We start from the raw sequence: 17,239 nt of genomic DNA, 5'->3' as shown, positions 1-17,239 counted from the left end.
TATAATAAGTGATAAATTGATAATATTTTTATATATGTATACAAAAATAGAGGCAGATCTTGCACTTCAGGGAAATATATACAAATGATCAAAAGTTATGAAAAAGAATCAGTAGCCTGATATTTTTAGCTCTAAAAGTAGAGTCCAATGGATAATGGCAGCCCATGGTTTTCTTTGAAGTGTCCTAATATGTAAACTAAGACCATTTCACCATCATCTAATACGTAAGCTCATGCTAAGTCAGCTGCAGAATATCTGACCTTTATACTTGCGTTCCATAATTTCTCTTTTTTTAAGTTTATTTATTTATTTTGACAGAAAGAGAGAGAGAGAGGGAGAGAAAATGGGAGGGCGGGGGAGGGAGAGAAGATCCGAAGCAGGCTCCCTGCTAACAGCAGAGAGCCTCACGCGGGGCTTGAACTCATGAACCATGAGATCATGACCTGAGCTGAAATCAGAAGCTCAAGTGACTGAGCCGCCCAGGTGCCCTGTATTCTTTAATTTCTAGATTTCAGTGATACATAAGTTATTTGAGGACAGGTCAAGTGAACTCAAGGATTATCAAAACTATTATGGATAATTAAAGTAGAAAACCCTGGAATAATGTCCTTTGAAGCTGTTTGTTGGGTAGTTTTGAGTTTTCTTAAAAACCATGAGCCAATATATATAATTCTTTGAGATCTGTAAGATTCTGTAAGATACACGTGCTAATACTGATAATATTCTAGCAGAATGGGCTTGAATCTAGGTTAAAATAGCCACATACAGTCAATTCTGTAATGTGACATGTGTTTCTAAAAATCACGGAGCTATGCAGAATTGTACAATAAAAATTACAAGTCTTATGGCGAAAAGGGGATTGAGGGCGCTGTATTCAAAAACTTGGTCAATGACAAAAAAGAACAGGAAGTAAAAATGGCAGCACATTTTTACAAGTGTTAAATGGTTGCGAAATACATAAATACTACAATAAATATAGTATTTTACCTTGAAAAAATCTGGGAAATTTACTTTGTGGTCGTGGGCATCGGACTAGTTTGTGTGTCTACTATGACACGTTTTTTTGAAATTGAATAGAAGACATCGTGACACAAGATACGGATGAGTGTGGCTCGTAGCATGTGCAGTGAAGTGAGGTGGCTGGCAGGTGTTGAGTTATGCATGCGTGTGAGCATGTTGTGTTTTCGTACATGGCTTGGTTCAGCCGGGTGCCGTGTTCTTTGTTCACGTGGTGTTTCTCACAGATGAAATCACGCATAAGCAAACCAAAAAATTCACGTAACAGATCGTGCCCTATTATGTTACTTGTGATGTAATATTCATGTTTTCAAAGCAAGCCCTGTAACAGAACTGACTTGACTACCCGGCTCAATCAGGTTTGTCCCTTAGAAAGAAGTAGCTTGCATTTGTTAGTCTACTGAATTTCAAACCGTCAGTTACTTTTGAACACATTCCTAAATTTCTTTTTGAAGTTATTTAGAACTCAAAACTAGCACAAATGAAAGAAAAACTAGTCCTCAAGTTCTCAAGCTAACCTCCCAAACCCCATTTTTATTTTACTCTTATAAGCTAGATTGACTGGTTGATTGATTTGAGCTAGGTGTAGACTAGCAGTGTCTTCTCTGAGGAAATCGGTTCTCAGTTCTAAGTCAAGGCGCCAGATCTCAGTTCTTTCTAACTTGTAAATGCGAGTTTGGATTCCCGATTTGCTCTTTTATCTTCCTCCCCATCTTCATCCTGGCCCCCTTGAGATTTGTTTGATGCTGTGAAAGGTGGCGCCAAGGTTGCAATTGCCTGACCAGTGCCCTGTGTCATTTGTCTTTGATTTGTAGCTATTTCATAAAGCTTCCAGCAGATGGCAGTAACGTTCCTAAATGAAGGCTTCCTTTCCTGATTCGTGTAGGTCTTTTGTACAGGCTATTGTCAGGGTTGTAAAAGGGAAGACCTGGGGAAGGAGACACCGTGAAGGAAGTCAACGTGGAGCTATAGGCCAGCTCCTTGCTAGATTTATTACAAAGCTGTATTCTATGTCTTAATATTTAAGTTAGTCTAACAAACTTTTTAAAAAAATACATCTAAATAAAATATGTTCTAGGCTTCAACCTTGACTGTATGTTTGTAACACATTTTGTAACAGTCTGGAATTGCAGGCTAGAATTTTCAAATTTGGTCCCATATCATGAGAGGCCCCACAAACATACAGCTCAGTACCACCCAGCCTGTACCTTCGAGCTCTTAGGAGATCCTTGCCCGAGAGCACCAGAGTAGAGTCCTCTAAAATGTGATGCCCATGTGAGGGGCCCCTTTTGACTGACTAGTCCTAATGCAGTGTTAGTCATAGCACATCACTATGGTGTTTGGAGAGTAGAGTGGGAAGGAGGAATGCATGGCTTAAAGAATCAGGAATGGTTTTTAGATTCAGCCTGGACTTCTAGGGAGAAAAAAGGTGGTTTGAACCTGAGCATCTATTCCTTCCAGAAACCCCACTATAACTATATAGTAAGGGGATTTTCTTTTAAAGACATGGTCCTTCAAGGATACGGAGAATGGGAAAGAAGAAAGCAAGCCCGCAAAATAATAATAACAACAATAACAATAATAAATTGAAAGCTGAAAAGCAAATGGAGCATGGTACATAACCTAGCTGCCTTGGGAAAGCCAAATCTTAGACTGTCAGTGAAGAAAGCTAAGAAGGAACCTGATTTTTACTACAGAATCTTTAAATCACTTAGGAATTGATAACAGGAGCATATAGAGTAGATCCCCTATCTTTTCCTCTTCCCCAGTCCACTAAACAATTGCTTTTCCCACCGCTACCTGTATTCTATTCTAAGACTGCAGGTTAGTTCTCTGGAGGAAAGAAACTATTGGTGTATTGGGGCACACCAGGCAAAATTGAGAGCACAGAACACTTTACCAAATACAAGGAAACTAAGTGAACATCTGCAGACTGAATGCTGGGCTCCTCTACCTATCTTTCCTCACTTGCCTTTACCCTCCAGGCAGGAGACAAGAAGAATATTATTTGGGGTGTTTAACCCACTCAGGAGGAAAGATCTCAAGATACTAACATTCCCAAGACTAGTAGAGATCTGAAGAAAAGCCTCTAGCATGAAAGAGAGAAACCAAAACAAACAAAAGAAAAAAAGAAACCCGGAGGAACAGAGACAGGCAGGGAATAGAAAACTTAAAGAAAAACATCGCTATCAGACAGATAAAATATTGCGTACATGAGACAAGAACTGAGTGTTATACAAAGCCAAAGAGTTGCCATGTGCTAAAAAAAATTGTCACAGAAATAAAACTCAATAGAAGGATTGGAAAATGAAAATGAGGATATAGCCCAGAAAGTAGAGGGGGGGGGAAAAAAAGATAAAATAGAGTGCCAGTCAAAACAATGAGTTCCAAAAAAAGAAAAGCAAAGGAAGGAAATCATTAGCAAAATAATTCAAGAAAATTTCTCATAACTACAAATAGGAGTTTCCAGATTGAAAGAGCTTACCGAGTGCCTATGGCAAAACACATTTTTGGGAAATTTCAATTTGTTTTTGGTCACATAGAGACAGTCTTATAAATTTGCAAAGAAAGGACAGATTACATATTTAGGATCAGATGTCAGAATGGCATGAGGCTTCATATCAGCAACGTCAGAAGCTAGGAAAAAAATGAGGAATGCCCTCAAACTTCTGAAGGAAAATTACTTCCAATTTGGAATTCTATGTTTAGCTATTAGCCACTAATTACACATGAGAATAAAATAGACGTTTTCAGGGGCGCCTGGGTGGCTCAGTCAGTTAAGCGGCTGACTTCGGCTCAGGTCATGATCTCGCGGTCCGTGAGTTCGAGCCCCGCGTCGGGCTCTGTGCTGACAGCTCAGAGCCTGGAGCCTGTGTCTCCCTCTCTCTGACCCTCCCCCGTTCATGCTCTGTCTCTCTCTGTCTCAAAAATAAATAAACGTTAAAAAAATTTTTTTAAATAGACATTTTCAGACATCAAGATTTAAACAAAAAATTTACCTCCTACACATCATTTCTCCTAGAGCTAATGAAACCTATTCTTCCCCAAGAGTGAGCAGGATGTGGGATAAAGGCTGGGAGATCCAACACGAGGGGAGAAGACAAAGGGCCCCACAGGAGAATGTGCTAGAGAGAACGGAGGGTGACAACTCCATAGTGTCTATAGAATGAGGACAAGCAGTTCAGACCGCAGCGGTCAAAAGGCTATTGTGAAGACTTCTCCAAGAAGACAAAATTGATACAGTAGAATGAATTGAAACAGCGAATTGAGGATTGAAGCAAATTTGGGATTGAATTAATAATAAGCACATAGAAATTTAAATAAATGAATAATCAGGCAACAGCTTTAGGAGACACAAAAACGTAGTTCAGTGCACAGAGAATGCTTGTATAGCACCTTCTACACGTTAGGTACTTTGTATATGTTAATTTTTTAATCTTTGTAAACCCACAAGGTACTGTTTTACACGTAAGGAAAGTGAGGCATAGTGAGGATAAGTAACTTGTCTAAATACCTAAGCAGCTGGTCAATGGCAAAGGTAGGATTTGAACCCAGGCAGTCTGCCTTCAGGAACTCTGCTCTTGACCACGGTGCTGTGTTATGCATCAGGTTCACTGTGTGGCTGCATTGACTACATACATAGTCCCAGTATTGCTTTTCCTTACCAAAATTACTATGGAACCAAATAGGGACCATGAGAAGGTAGGAGGTGTCAGGGTACCTGCTGGGGTAGGAGGAAAGAATCAACTTCTCATCTTCATAGTGGAAAATCAAAAGATAATGTCTAAAATGGGAAAAAAAAACCCTGTAAATATCAGTACAGCTATTTTATTTAAGATTTGATGGTAACTCCCAAAAGAATTGGCTAAGAAAGATGAAAGTTGTTGTTCCTGGGGAAGGAAAAGTGTTAGAAGAGGGGATTGCTGTTTGTGTTAACAAGTCTCATAAAACTAGGAGACCCTAAACTATGTGCATATATTGTTTTATTAACATAAAAATTTTAAAAACAGGGGAAGGCATATACAGTTAACAAAAAAGAAAATTAATATGCCATTTAAACACAAGGAAAAGGTACTATTCCTCATTTCTAATCAATAAAAGCAAATTAAAGTTACAATGAGCTGCCAGTTTTTACCTATGAGATTAGCAAGTATAAATATGTTTGTTTTGGACGGAGAGGAGGAAACAAACATTCTAGTCCATTAATGCCAAATTGTTTCTGTAGAGGGCAGCCTCGGCAGGATGCATTTTGGCAAAAATGCAATCTAACCTCTTAAGAATTTGTCCCACACCTCTACTCACATAGTCATTGCAATTGCACCATTGCTTATAATAACACAAGAGCAGACCAACCAAAATATCCATCCATAGGAGATGATTTCAATGAATTCTGCTAAATCTGCATGATATACCACTATGCATGCATCTATCAAAAAGAAAGTAGTTAGTTCCACGTGTAGTAATTTGAAGCAATTTCCAAGATACCTTGTTAGGGGGCAGGGCAAGGTGGGGGGCAAGTGCAGAAATGTGTGTGTATATTATACTTTGATTTATGTAAAAAGTGCCATGTGCGTATAAGCATGTGTGAGTGTATATGAGTGTGTGCGTGTGTGTGTGTGTGCGTGCACGGGGGCATAACTCTAGAACTATACAGAAGAAGCCCTTAGCAGTGGGTGCTTCTGAGGAGAAAACTGGAGACCTGGTGGATCAGAATGTGAGGGAGACGAACTCGTCACTATCTGACCCTTTTTTAACCTTTCACCTTTTAATCAAATGAAGGTTAATATTCTTAAAGAGTAATAATGGTGGAAATACTTGTAACTTTAATAATTGGATAGAGCAGGGGAGGGGGAAATGGAAAGAAGAAACCTACCTTCCTAAAGGGACATTTCAGTTCTTTTTTTTTTTTTTTTAATGTTTATTTATTTTTGAGAGAGACAGAGACAGAATGCAAGTGGGTTAGGGGCAGAGAGAGAGGGAGATACAGAATCCAAAGACAGGTTCCAGGCTCTGAGCTAGCTGTTAGCACAGAGCCCGACACAGGGCTCAAACCCACGAACTGCAAGATCATGACCTGAGCTGAAGTCGGACACTCAATCGACTGAGCCACCCAGGCGCCCCAGTACATTTCAGTTCTTTATGTTGAATTTCAAAAACAGAGAAAATGAATTAAAAATGAATTAAAATCCAAGACAGTTAACTGGAAGGGTATGTTATATTGGTGCCAATCAACGAGTTTCGCATTACTAAAATACACTGCTGTGAAATCAGCTGGATTTCATCTCACTCACCCGTCATGAATTTGTAGCGGGGCGTTAAACTGACCGTTATAACAGGTTCGTTTTTATTTATCTGCAGTAAACAAGAGAAATTGACTCTGATTAAAGAAGACTAGAAGCTCTTTGACATTTTATGTTAGATGATTATAATCTAATAGATTATAAAAGTAACCTCTATTGGATTTTTTCAGGAATGTTAAAAAGGATATTTCTTCTCTTTACCTCTTTGTTAAATAAAACTTAACTGAAGTAATGCTGGGGAACAAGTTTTCTGTGGATCATAAATGCTGTGCCTATGATTTAATGTAATCATTTTTGTTTATATTGCTTTGGGCAAATTTAAAACTCAAAGACCAGGATAGTAAAATATAGAAGAATTTGTTCTACACAGATCTCCTGTAGAGACCCTTTTCCCCTGTGAGAAGATCGGAAAATGTGTTTGTTTGTTTGTCTGTTTGTTTTGCCTTAGGAATATTATATTTCTTATAATGTTAGATAATGAAAATTCAGAGACTGTTAGTAAGAAAAATTGCTTGTAAGTAATTTTATTTTGTTTCATTTCACAGTTTTCCAAGTAGTATTAGCAATGAGCCTAATAAATTTTATTAGCCTAACAAAGTAATCCTTTTCCAGCTCTTAACATGCCCCCAGCTTCTCACTTCTGATTACAGATTTGCCAGCAACCAATACAGAAACTAAATAAAGGGAATATGAACTGCAGAGTTATTGGACAGCTGGTTTATTTCAAACCTCTATTTTATGAATCCAGATGACTTTCTACTGTTCTACTGTTAGCCTCATGTTAAGATTTTATTTTTGCCCCCTAAATATTGGGAAAATTACTTTTTAGTATTTCCACAATACTGGGGTTTGGTGTGTTTTTTTTGTTTGTTTTTGTTTTTGTTTTTGTTTTTTTTTTGCTGAGGTCCAGCATGTATAGTATTTTTCTGTGAACTAAAGCAAGTTTCCATGCTTATTCAATACTAGTTATACCATCCTATTTGATTTGAGGTGATAGGCGTCATAGGTAATACTTTATGACTAAAACCAGCTTCCTTCCACTTTGTAACTAATTCATAAAATCGACTCCGTTTAGGAGCCAGAAAAGTTAAAACCAGACCAGATAGCATCCCAGTTGCTGCCAGTTGTTGTCCTCCACTGATGCAGTTAGCATCATTCTCAAGTAACAGGCACATTCTAAGTTTTTAATATATTAGCTGGTTCTAGAACTGAATATAAAAGTTAGGTCACTCTAGGGCTATGTCAGTTTTTTATCAACCTTTTCTAAAAAGTGGTTTATCTGTGCTCACTGCCTAATTGTTTTTTCTGTACCTTGATATCTGGCTTCATCTGTCACTGAAATTTGCCCCCGTATCAGAGGTGTGATAATAAATTCCACCACTGCAGTCGGCTTTAGCCCCTCTCTTCAGTCTGTAATGATTGGCTCTTCTACCCACGTTCATGCTACCCTTTCTTTTTTTTTTTTTTTAATGTTTTTATTTATTTTTGAGAGAGAGAGAGAATGGGTGAGCGAGCAGGGGAGAGACAGAGGATCCGAAGAAGGTTCCACGCTGACTGCAGCGAGCCCATGTGGGGCTCGAACTCACAAACCGCGAGATCATGATCTGAGGCAAAGTTGGACACTCAACCAACTGAGCCGCCCAGGCGCCCCTTTGCTCCCCTTTCTTGACTTGTATAACTTTTGTTTGTTATTTTCCTCACTGTACTTACTCTCTCCCGCTTGTACGTGTGAATATCTGAAGTGCAGATACCTGCTTCACTTGCCTTGTCCATTCTCTGTAGATGATGTCACCTCTTTACCAGAATTTTCGCCCCTGAAGCCATTACCTGTCTGTAGTTCCCCTCTTCGTTCCCTCTCTTGCCTCCCCAGAACCTTGTTCTCGTGTGACTGCAGAACCACCGTCTTTCTAGTCCTTCTAACTTTATGTTGCCCATTTGTTTCCACCTGAGTATCTTAGTAATTACCCTCTGTCTCTTCTTAATTCTTCTTTTTTCCTTCTAGATTACTCATTTCACTGCTTGACATTTTCTCCTTTTTTTGAAAAATGTTTTTATTTTTGAGAGAGTGCAAGTGGGAGGGGGGCATGGTGCAGAGAGAGAATGGGACAGAGGATCTGAAGCGGGCTCTGTGCTGACAGCAGTGAGCCCATGTGGGGCTCAAGCCCATGAACCATGAGGTCATGATCTGAGCTGAAGTTGAACGCTCGACTGAGCTACCCAGGCACCCCAGCATTATCTTCTTTTTTATTATTATTAAAAATAATTTTTTTTTAACATTTATTCATTGTTGAGAGACAGAGTGCAAGCAGGGGAGGGGCAGAGAGAGGGAGACAGAGAATCTGAAGCAGGTTCCAGGCTCTGAGCTGTCAGCACAGAACCCAACGTGGGTCCCCAACCCACGAACTGTGAGATCATGATCTGACCTGAAGTCCCATGCTTAACTGACTGAACCACCCAGGCCTCTTCCCCGGCATTATCTTCTTAAAGCACTAATTGAATCATGTTTGTTGAAACCTTTCTTAAACACCTTTACTGGATCTCCATTACCTACGGGATGAGGCCCAAATGTGCACTGGCACTAAACATCCTCTGTATTCTGACCCAGGCTTGGCTCTCCAACGCTGTCTTTCTTTACCCACCACCGACATCTGGGTTCTGGCCTCCTGGGCTGCTTCAGCTTCCCAGGTATTGTCATGCACATGGGCTTCTGCTCACATGGAGCCATCCACCTGGAATGTCTTGTGCTCTTCCACTCCACCCACCTCTTGTATGATAATCCTGGGGCTTGGCAATCTTTTTCTTCATTCCACCAATCAGAATCCACCAGCATTTATGTCCGATAAACAGCTCTTTTTGTCCTTCTGAAACTGAATGTAAGTCCTTACGTTTTCAGCAAGTTGTTGCTACGTATCTTCTCTACTAGGTCAGAACCTCTTAGATGACGGGACTGTTTCTCCTCCATATTGGTGTCACCACAGAAACTAGCCGGTGGTTTTGTCCATTGTTGTAGGCTTAGTGTGTGTTTGTTGAGTGAATGACTGATGTGAGACACATTGGAGAAACCCTTGCCTGATTTTTTTCAAGTGAAGCGCTTCAAAGTGAAAAATGATCTTAGATGTGGGAAGTGTGTTTTTTGCCCCTGTAGGGAAAACCATATCCACTTCATAGAAGTACTTTACAAATGCATTTGGAGAACTCTAAATATCGTTGTGCAGCCACGGGGACTCTACGCAGTTATTACATCCACAACTTGGTTCTGAGACGTGCGAAGCCAGTAACTGCCACTGTCCAGGTGAACAAGTCCCAGTGTTGGGCTTGACTGTTTGCCAAGGTCAGACGTGAGCTTGCAGCCTGTGCTGCTTGTTGATACCATGACCGCAGTTGTATTAGTGAGCAAGGTGTCTGTGCTTACTTTTAAGATTTTGCTAGTAGCAAATAGCTTGTAAGAGATAGTTTCTGTTTCTGTGCAGAATGGTAATAGAAAATAAATTCTCTGAATGGAAGAAAATGACCTTTTTATCCTTCTGCTGCATTTGAGGTTGATAGCATAAACGTGTGTGCTATTGTTGGCGTTTAGTTATTAAGTGATTAGGTAGTATATCAAAATCACACGAGCAGATTTAGCAGCTCATTCACAGACAAGAGGGTTTATTGCTTCAGGAATGACTAGAACTCTTCTGTTCTTCCTGGAAGGACTGCCTTTAGCAGAGGCCGTTGTGGGGCAGTGGAAATGGTACAGGCTTTGAAGTTGCCCTAACGTGGATTCAGATTCATCTCTTCTCATCATTAACCTTGAGCCTCAGCTTCCTTATCAGATGAGATTTTTATTAGGCTTTGAAAGAGGAATTTGGGACCAACAACGTAAATTCTAATTTGAGACAAACTTCAGTTCTCTCTGACTCTTACACAATCCTGGAACCAGTGAGATAGAGAGTAGGTGTTATATTTCTCAGTTTGCTTGGACAGGTTTAAATAAACCCAGTAAAGAAATTTGAGGTGTGACATGTTAGGAAACATCCTGTCTCTATATCTCATGACTTTACTCATTTGTTTTTTTCTTTTACTTGCACAGTTTGGCAAATTCCTTCCTTCTAAAGTATGGTCATAATTCACCATTCTGTTATATAATGGAGGTAGAAAAATGAGGATGAAGTTGTTTACACTGTATCTTGAGATTTATTTTTGAGACTTGGTCTAGGTCCTTGGCTGCCCTAGAACCTTTTCCAAAAGGAAAATATGTGATTCAGATACACTGAGCAAAATTAGCTAAACATTGCTTACTTTCTTTAGTTGGTCCCTCACTTGTGCTCTCCACCCACTGCTCCCGTTTCTTCTTTTCTTTTTCCTTCTTTCTTTCTTTCTTTCTTTCTTTCTTTCTTTCTTTCTTTCTTTCTTTCTTTCTTTCTTTCTTTCTTTCTCTCTCTCTCTCTCTCTCTCTCTCTCTCTCTCTCTCTCTCTTTCTCTTTCTGGTAGTCCAGATTGGCTAAGCTATTTACCAAAGCCTTTTTAGTTTATGTTTCAAACAGAAGGATTTGTGAATCAGATTGGTGGAAAATCTAGTTGGGTTTGTGTCCAAAACAGACTGGAGCTGCCTTCGGGGATGAAGAATGTTTTGTTAAGACCTTCCTGACACCCACCTGTCCTGTGATTTCTATAGTAACAGTGCTCAAGAAGAAAAGAAGCCCTGGAGATTCTCATTAAGGCATTGTGCTTACTGGATTGTTTTGATTACTTACTTTTCTCTGAAATTTACAGCCTATTTTCTTTCCTGCTATGTTCAGAAATTTGAATGTTAACTTTTCCCCCATTTTAATTGATAGTTAATATAACGCAATGAGAAATCCCCATCCTTTTCATTTTTTCCATCTGCTTACAAAATAATTCGTATCTTGTCTGTTTGGCATGTTCTTTCCAACTCTGGAGAGTAGAGAATAATGGTAAAAATTCAAGGTAGAAACGAGTAAAGAATACAAATTCAGAAGATAGAAAGGAAGTAAAAGACTGAATTAGAGAGCTGGTGATAAAGATTATTATTTTATCTCAGTTCATGTTTTCAATTAAAGGCCTTAGATTTTTTCCCCCTCTTTAATCAGAGTAGTGCCATCAAAGAGTCAAAAACATATTTAAGCAAATCTTTTGTAATTAATTTTCAAAAGTAGGAATCAAAGAGAAGTGTTGCGATGTATGTGTGAGGATGTATATAATGAGGAGCAGGTGATCTGGGGAGAGAGTGAGTGTGAGTGAAAGGAAGAGGAGAGAAAAAACTACATGTAAAAAATATATCAGAATATCATTGGCAGTACACATTACAAGTAGATAAAAATAGCCTTGGGTAGCCACCGTAAGCTAGAGAGTTCTAGATAAGCCTCCCAAAAAAGAAACTGCAGACATGATAGGAGCGAGGAGAAAATTCGGCCTTTTTTTTTTTTTTTTAATCTATTTATTTATTTTGAGAAAGAGAGAGTGCCAGCTGGGGAGGGGGCAGAGAGAGAGAGAGAGAGAGAGAGAGAGAGAATCCCAATGTGGGGCTCAATCCCACGAACCAAACCTTGAGATCATGACTTGAAGCCCAAATCAAGAGTCAGTTGCTTAACTGGAGGAGCCACTAAGGCGCACCTAGTTTGGCCTCTTCTAATAAGCTTTAACGTCAGCGATACAGCGTAGGGTTATAGGTGAAAGATGAGCTTTTGCAACTTAACTTTGTTACTTGGATTAGTAAATTAGAATTACATTTAATTTTCATAAGCTTTTCCAAGGCTTAGCAATGAATTTAACTGCTCTGATGTATTCATGACTAAATAATACATTCAGGTATTATTTAGTCATCTGCCTGAGTTCAGGCTGCTCCAGCAGAATACTGTAGACTGGGTGGCTTAAACAGCAACCGTTTATTTCTCACAGTTCTGGAGGCCGGCAAGTCCAAGGCTTGGTGTCTGTGGACGGCCCTCTTACGGGTTGCAGACTGCCGACTTCTTGTACCCTCCCATGGCAGAAAGAGGGCATGGGTGGCGGTCTCTGTTATAAAGAACTAATCCCATAAAGCTCCAAGTGCACATGACTTCTAAACTGAAATTGTATTCCAAGTTAAAGTATCTGTCAAGTAATAGAAGAGGTAAATCCAGAAGGACGGAAAGATGACAAAGGGAATCCCCAGAATATTGGTGTAGTCCCAGAATGGCAATCATGTAGCTGGCTGAGGGACCATCCGGTGATGAATGAAATTCTTGCTATTAAAGATGCAACTTCATGCATCATTTAGAGAACTTCTTTACCAAACAACAGCATGTTTGGCACTCATAGCACTTAGTAAGTATTGAGTACAATTAAACATTGAACAACAAAGCACGATATGTTTTCAGCATTTTCCAATCCATCGTATTCTTTTAAATTTCATGTTTACATGTATGGGTATGATGTGAAATTTGAAATGTACATCTTGAAAGTTTTAAGAAATTTGGAAGGTTTGTGGGTGATAATTTTAATTATGCAGCAACTGATGTTATAGGTTACAGGGTGGTCCATAATAATCAAACTTCATAAATTCAAGCTAGAACTTCTCCAAGGATAAAACTGTATTTTAAAAATCACTGCTGTGGCCTGACTTTCTTTTGCCAATGAGATGGAAACAGTTGTATTTATTTTCTAACAGGAGGGGGAAAGGGATGTCTCCAGTCCCCATGTGTAGATGTCCCTGTTCTTACTTGTCTGGATGTCCTCCTGAGAGATGTAATACTGAGAGTGTGATTCTGCCCTTAGTTACCAATGACTGTTTCCTTAGCAAATTCATTAATCTCTCTTGTATCTCTCAAGTTTTGTCGCCCATAAAATACCATTCAAATATTAGACTTCCCTGAAATATAGCTATTTTTCCACCTACTTTTGTTGCCTGTCAATACGACATTTTAAGACCAGCTTATTAAATACATTATTTCATTTTAAATTAGTTAAAATCCAAGGCGTTTGTTCTTTAAGCTTACTGTATCCTGGGGCAGATTTATCTGTTAGTAGTAACCACGTTTGAAAGTAGGTTAAAGAATAGTATCGCCACAGGCGGTGGCTCAGTCACTTAAGCATCTGACTCTTGATGTCGGCCCAGGTCATGATCTTGCAGTTCATGGAATCCATCCCCATGTAGGGCTCTGTGCTAACAGTGTGGGGCCTGCTTGGGATCTCTCTGTCCCTCTCTCTCTCTCTGCCCCTCCCTTGCTCATGCTCTCTCTCTCTTAAAATAAATAAATAAACAAAAAAATTTTTTTAAAAAATAGTATGGCCACAATAATCGTAAGTCTTGAATATGCCAGAAACTAAGATCTTTGTTTTTATTGGAATTTATTGCTGTGTCACTGAAACAAATCTCTCATAGAAGATTTTCAAGTTTTTTATTGGTAGTGAACACTTTTTTTGTCTTTAGCTTCAACAGTAATAAATTTAGATATCAGAGTTTATTGCCAAGAGAAAATACGCTATCCCTTGTGATAGAGGAATTTGGCTTGTTTCAAAGCAAAGGGTAAATCCTTGCATGTGGTATTTGTACTGCTGAACTGCATTGTGGGTTTTCTGCAGGGTCACTGTTTTGGAATTGATCATGAATTGATTACATGCCTCATGCTATAATTCTGGCACCTTTTATACTATTTGATTATGCCTTTTCTGAAAGAATATGTAATTCATTTCTTCTCTCTTTAAGTTTACTTATTTATTTTGAGAGAGAGAGAGCAAGAGAGAGCAAGCAGGGTAGGGACAGAGAGAGGGAGAGAGAGAAAATCCAAAGCAGGCTCCCCACTGTCAGCACAGAGCCCCATTTGGGCTCGAACTCATGAACCGTGAAATCATGACCTGAGCTGAAATCAAAAGTCGGATACTTAACCGACTGAGCCACCCAGGTATCCCTCTAATTCATTTCTTATAGTATAGACCGTGTGTGTGTGTGTGTGTGTGTGTGTGTGTGTGTGTGTGTGTGTCTGTGTGTGTACAAGGGAAAAAGAATAGCCATACAACTGAGAAAAGGGGCCCCTCATTCTCTGGAATCGGATTTCAAGATTGACTGGATATTTCCTGAGAACACACAATCTGGGGCCAAGTGATTGAGAATATCTCTCTTCTCCTCTCCTCACTTATTCTCTTCTGTCTTCTATTCACTTCTTTCCCCCATATTCTAGGAGCCAGATGTTCAGAAAACATTCCACGTTATCACTCAGAGTTACCATTCTCAAGCCAGGAGCTGCTGCTCAGCGTGTGGGTAATATAGCTGTGTCCACTTGCCGAAATAAATGAAAAAGCACAAGTAGAAAGAAATTCAGTGTATCGTTCCAATAGATGTATGTTTCATGATCTCTGGATTCATATACTGTGAAGAAAAGAGCCACGGCTGGTGATAAACCTAATCTGGAACAATATACAAGCTTTTTTATAAAATTGATAACATTATAGAAAATTTGGAAGAATACAGAGAGCTACAAAGAGGAAAAATAACAACCCCAAAATGCCACTTAAGGTAAATTTGGAGAAGTAGTTCAGTTCAATATACCATAGTGGTTAAGAGAAAGCACTCCAGAGCCAAATGAAGTGTGGGTTCTGGTTCTACCAGTTTGTGACCTTGGGCAGGTTACTCACTCAAACCTGTCTGTGTCTCCATTTCTTCACATGTAAAATGGGCAAAATAATAGCATTTATTTATTAAATATTTTTTTCAATGTTTATTTATTTTTGGGAGAGACAGAGTATAAGCGAGGAGGGGCAGGGAGAGGGAGACACAGAATCTGAAGCAAGCTCCAGGCTCTGAGCTGTCAACATAGGGCTCGACATGGGGCGCAAACTCACCCACCATGAGATTGTGACCTGAGCCGAAGTCGGACGCTTAACTGACTGAGCCACCCAGACGCCCCCCGCCCCCGCTGCTTTTTTTAAATTTTATTTTTTTATTATTATTATTTTAAATAAAAAAAATAGGTTGTTTGCCTTAAAATTCTTTTTCCTAGTGGGCGCCTGGGTGGCTCAATTGGTTAAGTATTTGACTCTTGATTCCATCTCAGGTCCTGGTCTCTCGATTCATGGGATCAAGCCCCACATTGAGCTCTGTGCTGACAGCATGGAGCCTGGTTAGGATTCTCTCTCCCCCGCAACCCCTCCCACTTGTGCTCTCTCTCTCTTGCTCTCCCCAAAAATAAATACACATTAGAAAAAAAAGAATTCTTTTTCTTGTGAAACTGCTGTTAGAATCTTCTAATTTTTTTCCTTGTTTTTTTTTTTTTTGATGTGTTTTTGACTTACCTCTTGGAGTTCTACTAGATTTTAGCTTGCTGTAGTTAGTTGTAAGGGAATAATGGAAATTGAGTGAAACTGAATGAACCTGAGGCATGCAGTAGTATTTTAAATTACGTAGTACATGCAAATGTTGTTGTGTTAGTGGTATGCTAAAGATGACGGTACCATAACGTCTATTCCTTCTCTAAGTGGATTTGCGAATTTTCTTTAAAACTAAGACAAAAATGCTACTGACTATATTTTCTGGAAACTAATATGTGCAGTATACGGGGAAGGTGGACCAATAGTACCTCAGTTGTGGTAGCGGATTAGCTTCACAGGAAATCAACAGGCCTCACAGATAATTGTATTTATGTTTTGAAGCCCCTGAAGAAAATGAGGTTTTGAAAGCCTTTTGGAAGTACAATTTAAGCTGTCTTTTTAAATGAAGAGAGACACTATCGCAGGCGCATCCTTGGCTCTCTGAGCACATAGGGAGATATTAGCCATTAATATCCAACTCTATCCCCAAATGCTTTTAGTTGTTCTTTGTTGTTTATTAATGGTTTTTTTATTCATAGAAATAGAAGTGTTACTTTTGTACCTGTAACATATTCTTACCCATATGATGAAAGAAAACTAGAAAAAGATTTGCTTGTACTTTTCCACTTGAGTTTAGCTTATTTTTCTTCGAAGTGGGGTCCTATTCATATGAGTGCCTGGGTATTAGGAAGCCGACTGATCTTTGATTTTACCTGCTCCCTCCAACGCTTCCTCTCTGCCAGTTGCCATTTCAGGTAAGGAAATGCAGGTCACTAAGCTGCCGTGGCTAGAAGAGCAAGGTAGAGCTCGCCTGCTTAGCCAGAAGTCTGGGAAACGTTGTGTGGCTGTCTTACTGGTCACTTCGTGGTATCTGCCTTTTCTAAACACTTACAAGTACTTTGCTAAACCCTACGACTAATAGGCCTTCAAGTCTTTATAATGCTTTTTTATCAGAAGGGAAGGGTATATGTATGTGTGCTTGTTGTGGGCCCGTCCTGTACAAATAAACTGAAATAAAAATTAGAATTTCAGAAGCACTTCTGAAAAAGTGGGTGACCTTAGTGTTTGTTGTTCCAATTATAGACAGTGATTTCCTTTTCTAAAATGAACTCTGGAAAGAATGCAGTGGGAAGACCACAATATCAGAATGCCAGTCTGGTTTGTGGGGAGACCTTAATAGAAATTGGGTTTATGGTTAGAAGCAGCTGTGTCTCTGATCACCTGCTGTTCAAAGGAGGGAGCACACACATATCGGCTGGTGTATACCTCAGCTTGCCTGCTGCCGGCACGTGTTTGTGCTTGGAAGAGGAGAAGATAGGTGTTAACAGGGATTTTTTTGTTTGTTTACTTGTTAACTTGTTTGGTAAGAAGTAAAACTAATGTGCGTGTCATTTGTAATTATGTGCGGTTAGCCTCCATAGTAGCACAACACATGGCCGTGGGTTCACAGAAGGTGAAAATTACTCCAACAAGCAACTTCCACGGATCAGGATTCTACCTAGTGCGAGTAGGCCCTAATTAGCTAAATGATGAAATGACTGTCTTCCCTTGATATATAATTCTTCAGGCTTCACGTAGTCACTTGAAAGCATACAAGCCTGAGATATATTCCCTTACGTTCTTGTTTCAGCACATGA

The 17,239-nt window shown here is 39.4% G+C and overlaps 1 protein-coding gene across 11 annotated transcripts in view; it reads left to right on the top strand.

Moving 5' to 3' along the window:
* RASAL2 (RAS protein activator like 2) overlaps nt 1-17,239 on the top strand; it is a 353,917-nt gene that overhangs the window by 196,745 nt on the left and 139,933 nt on the right. The window lies entirely within an intron of this gene.

Source organism: Acinonyx jubatus, chromosome E4 (genome assembly GCF_027475565.1).
Source record: "Acinonyx jubatus isolate Ajub_Pintada_27869175 chromosome E4, VMU_Ajub_asm_v1.0, whole genome shotgun sequence".
Classification (NCBI taxonomy): Eukaryota; Metazoa; Chordata; class Mammalia; order Carnivora; family Felidae; genus Acinonyx; species Acinonyx jubatus.
The sequence above is the reverse complement of the archived record's forward strand: the minus strand, read 5'-3'. Positions and strand labels throughout refer to the sequence as shown.